Here is a 4,951-nt window from a genome sequence, read left to right as displayed (position 1 = left end):
CCCCCCGTTGTTGTAAGAGTATTAGGACTATAAGTGAGGAGATGGGGTGGTGGAGGGATGCTGTTAAACTGTCAATGAACGGAGGTAAGTTTGCTGTATATATACACAGCGCTTAAAGGGATAGTTCGGCCAAAAATGATATTTAAACCATGCATTACTCACCCTCAAGCCGTTCGAGATGCATATGTCAATCTTGTTTCAGACGAACACATTTTCAGTTATTTTAGAAAATGTCTTAGACCCTTCAGTGGATATAATGTGAAGCAATGGGGTCCACCTCCTTCAAGTCCCAAAATGTGCATATATCCTTCACAGAAGTAATCCATCCGGCTCCAGGGGGATAAACGAAGGCCTTATGAGGGTAATCCGTGCAGTTTTGTCGTAAAAATATACATATTTAAAACTTTATAAATGAAAATATCTGACTTCCGGCAACGATCGACGCACGTTCACGGGTGATGTTTTGCTCTGCTCTCTGGCTGCGCGGGCGCGTTCGTTCTACGTCACGACGCTACGTCCTACCTCGTACGCCGACTTCCATCACCCGTGGACGCGCGTCGATCGTTGCCGGAAGTCAGATATTTTCATTTATAAAGTTTTAAATATGTATATTTTTACGACAAAACCGCACGGATTACCCTCATAAGGCCTTCGTTTATCCCCCTGGAGCCGGATGGATTACTTCTGTGAAGGATATATGCACATTTTGGGACTTGAAGGAGGTGGACCCCATTGCTTCACATTATATCCACTGAAGGGTCTAAGACATTTTCTAAAATAACTGAAAATGTGTTCGTCTGAAACAAGATTGACATATGCATCTCGAACGGCTTGAGGGTGAGTAATGCATGGTTTAAATATCATTTTTGGCCGAACTATCCCTTTAACTCGTTGATTAAGCACCACTCGTGTCTAATCAGGTTTGATTATCTGAATGTGCTCCATGTGTGTTTAATTAGGTTTAATTATCTGAACGTGCTCCTCCCGAACTTTGTTAATAAAACATCATTTGTCAGAATTATAGTCCCCATAAACCTCCCGAAGACGCTTAATCCCGCGTCCGGAACCTCTGAGACCGCCCGGAGCAACAGATTGTGTTGTCCCGTCACTGGATGAAGGTTCCTGATGCGTATCCCCATCCGAGCTCGTATCGCTTTCGTGGGATCTGGGTGACGACCCGTAGCTCGACGACCCTGGTGTTCCCCAAGGTGTGACGTTGTCGTACGACCTACTGGTCTCATCCAATGGGTCGGTCGCTACACTCGCCAATACATCCCCTGAGCATCCTAGCACGTGACTGGGGGTGCGTGATAATATGTTTTCGAAGTTATTCACTTCTGACGAATTTTCATTATAAACATGTAAAAAATCATCAGGTGAAACACCGTCTGGAAAGGACTCCACATCTAAAATCAGACAGGTGTATATTAATTAACAACACTAATATTTTCAATAAAATGTATAACGTTTGGAAAATTTACTCACAAAGCTCGTTCAAAATTTCCATCAAATCTTCGTCAAAATATACAGCCTCGGTCCCCTCTGCTGTTTCATGTTTAAAAAGGAGAGAAAAAAAAACATATATATATATATATATATATACACACACATAGCTCTAACACATTCATTTTGTTATAATATTTTTGTAAAAAATAAGAAATAGACTACACCCTACTGTATTGATCTTCGGCCATGTTTTGTAGGATATCGAATCTGTAGACGATCTCGCTCAGTGTATATCGATCGAATGAGCTAGTCTCTTGTCTTCGTAAGACCCCCAAATTCAAAAACACATTTTTTCCTCTCAACCCCTAAGTAAAACGACCCCATCGGAAAACACATCTTTCTCGAAGAAAAGTTCTTTCAACTCCGCATGGGATCTGATAGCTGATTTTACAACTAGAGAAACATATGGTGAATCTCACGATAGAACCAACCAAACATCGCTGATAAAACCATGCAATAAATAAAATAACCCATGCAATAAAATAAAATCACCAAAACTTCACAACTCCGCATGGGATCTGATAGTTGATTTTACAACTAGAAAAAAAAAAACACATGGTGAATCTCACGATAGAACCGTCCAAACATCGCTGATAAGCCATGCAATAAAATAAAATCACGCTTCACCAAAACTTCAAAAGAGAAAAATAAAAACAGACCCCTCATGGTTTCAAACACACCAAGGGGGGTCAGACATTATGGAGCCAATAGTATGTGATAGTGTGTGTGTGTGTGTGTGTGTGTGTGTGTGTGTGTTGGTGTCTAGCGGTGACACTTAAATTCTTTGGTCTAAACATTTAATTATGCATTCATCTGCAGGGTAGTCATTGCTATGCTTAACAACTTATAGGTCCCTGCGAAGGAGTATCCAAGTACGGAGTATCCAAAACCTATTTACATAGAGAGATATACAAATAATTATAGAATAAAGCCCGTATTAAACAATTATAAAAGATTAATAAAAAAAGTGTTTTCCAAATCCTCACAACCCTAAGGGGAGGGGTGGCCGGAGGGGTGAGGGAGGGGTGAGTGTGGGGAAAAACTCCCACGGTCCAGGTGTTCAAACCGGAAGTGGGTGGGTGGGTGGGGTAGAAAGGGGCGTGGCTTGAGTGTGGGAACCATTTTATTGGGCAATAAATCACTCAAAGTGACATATTGTACCCTTATAACTCTCTCTTATGGTATAGTATTGAAAGTCTGTATATTCAGCACTTATACTGTGAAAATACAGTGATCAACTGCAGAAGCCAAAAAGGTTTCAGTAAAACACTCTAAATGAAAAGCATGTCACTGTACACTCAGAAGAGTCGTGCAACTGCAGATTTAAGGTCAGTGAGAGATCGCTTCTGCTTCAGCTTCATGTCTTCATGTTGGTCCAGTCTGAGGAGTTTCTCCACATCACAGGCAATGTCATCTCTGCAGGAAAAGAGAAAAACCCTAAAGCCAGATCCAGCCTTGACAACATTCTCCACACCTTGCTCTTCCTTGTCCTCTTCCTCCTTGTTCACCTCCTCTTACACATACCCTTCCTCCTCTCCCTCTTTTATTGTTTCCATCCATTATTGGTATCAACATTCAGTGCAACATTTTGAGTCAATTTTGCCACTCTGAACTGTATTATGTAGGCTAGTTTAGATAATATTTATTACAGTTAATTTGATCATTAAATAAGTGTAAACAATTTTGAGTCGTTGTGTGTAAACGATGACAACTGTGTAGTAGTTGTGTTTAACTTTTCCCTGCCTGTGTTTAGCGTTTTGAAACATAAGTGCATCACAGTGCAAAATGTGTTTTAGTTTTTTCATGTGTTTTTCAGCCCTATATATAAATATATAAATATGAACTTAAAGCACAAGTGGTAGGCCTACTTCGTGTAAATCATTTAAGTGTAAGGGGTTCGGCTGACAAAAAAGAGTTTAGCAAGCTCTGTGGTCTAGTTGAAGTTGAGGAGAGGAGCGATTCCAAAAGAAAGTGTAGCGCTTAGTGTTGCTGAGAGAGAGAAAGAAAGCAACTCGATCGCCTCCTGGAGGAGAAAGGAAGAATGACGAGGCTGAGCTGTGCTTTTCCTTTGCCACACTAATAGCAGACAACAGCCAGAGAGAAAGCAAAATGTACTGTAAGAAAATAAATATAATTTGAAATGATAAAGGAAAAGTTGAAGTGAATGATCTGAGTAGTGAAGATGAAGCAAAAGCTTACAGCACCTGGTATTCCCAGGCGGTCTCCCATCCAAGTACTAACCAGGCCCGACCCTGCTTAGCTTCCGAGATCGGACGAGATCGGGCGTGTTCAGGGTGGTATGGCCGTAAGCGAGAGTATCAGCCGATAGAGAGATATTTAAAGAAGGACACCAGCAGCAGCACCAGCACCCCTACACATGACGATGAGTAGGCCTAACTGAGAAAACATAAAATAAAAAAATAAAACCGTTTACTTTTTTCTTAAAAAAGAAAGAAGAGAGAAAGAAAGAAAAAGGCAAAAGTCAAGGTTACAGCAAGGGACTGTGAGTGGAAATTATTAGCCTAATCTTATTTTAGAAAACGACGTTTAGCCTATCTGAAAAGTGTTTCAATTGTCCCGGTGTTCGGACGATTTGTGCTGCCTTGTCGAAAAATGCTACCGTAGCGTGAAATCGATCACAGAATGTCGATTAATATTATATGAAATACAATTATAATACAATTGTAAGTTAGCTACTGTATACTACACTACTGTTTTTATTTTTAAAACGGTGTGAAAAGTAAAAATTATCATCAAATATTCATCTTTGACTTAAAGCACACCTTTCCTTAGTAACTGAAACTTTCAGTTATTCTTGTTCAGCTGGCTGGCCGTACAAATATTCATATGGTAGTTAGCATTTTTTTAAAGGGAAATTACATTATAACACATGAAAATGTAGCCTACCTTTTGTTAAAAAAACTGTGAGTCTGCACATGCGCATAACCAGTAAGTAGCAATAAATCTCGATGGGTAGCATAAATCGTCAGAACACCTGCTTTCCCCTACCTACTTGTTATGAATCCTAATGATATTGAATACAAATTTGTTAGTTGCAAAACATGACTGAATATAGGCTAATACAGTCCAATTAAAATATGAGTCAATATCATTTGCTTGTTTGTTTATTTAATTATTTTTAATAGTTTTAATACGAGTTTAAGATCAAACGCGAGCATATAAATACATTATTAAAAATAATTAAATAAGTAAACGGTTTTATTTTTTTATTTTATGTTTTCTAAGTTACTCATCGTCATGTGTAGGGGTGCTGCTGCTGCTGCTGGTGTCCTTCTTTAAGTATCTCTCTATCGGCGGAGACTCTCGCTTACGGCCATACCACCCTGAACACGCCCGATCTCGTCCGATCTCGGAAGCTAAGCAGGGTCGGGCCTGGTTAGTACTTGGATGGGAGACCGCCTGGGAATACCAGGTGCTGTAAGCT

The 4,951-nt window shown here is 39.9% G+C and overlaps 2 non-coding genes across 2 annotated transcripts; one reads left to right on the top strand and one right to left on the bottom strand.

The window, feature by feature from the left end:
• Positions 1-3,698: 3,698 nt before the first annotated feature.
• LOC130089058 (5S ribosomal RNA) lies at positions 3,699-3,817 on the bottom strand. The gene has a single exon (XR_008807528.1). It is a non-coding gene; the product is annotated as a 5S ribosomal RNA (ribosomal RNA).
• A 1,015-nt stretch (positions 3,818-4,832) lies between these two features.
• Positions 4,833-4,951, top strand: LOC130089052 (5S ribosomal RNA). Its single transcript, XR_008807522.1, has one exon. It is a non-coding gene; the product is annotated as a 5S ribosomal RNA (ribosomal RNA).

Source organism: Rhinichthys klamathensis, unplaced genomic scaffold (genome assembly GCF_029890125.1).
Source record: "Rhinichthys klamathensis goyatoka isolate OS25496 unplaced genomic scaffold, OSU_Roscu_1.1 h1tg000123l_1, whole genome shotgun sequence".
NCBI classification, from domain to species: domain Eukaryota; kingdom Metazoa; phylum Chordata; class Actinopteri; order Cypriniformes; family Leuciscidae; genus Rhinichthys; species Rhinichthys klamathensis.
This window is presented reverse-complemented; position numbering and strand designations above follow the sequence as displayed.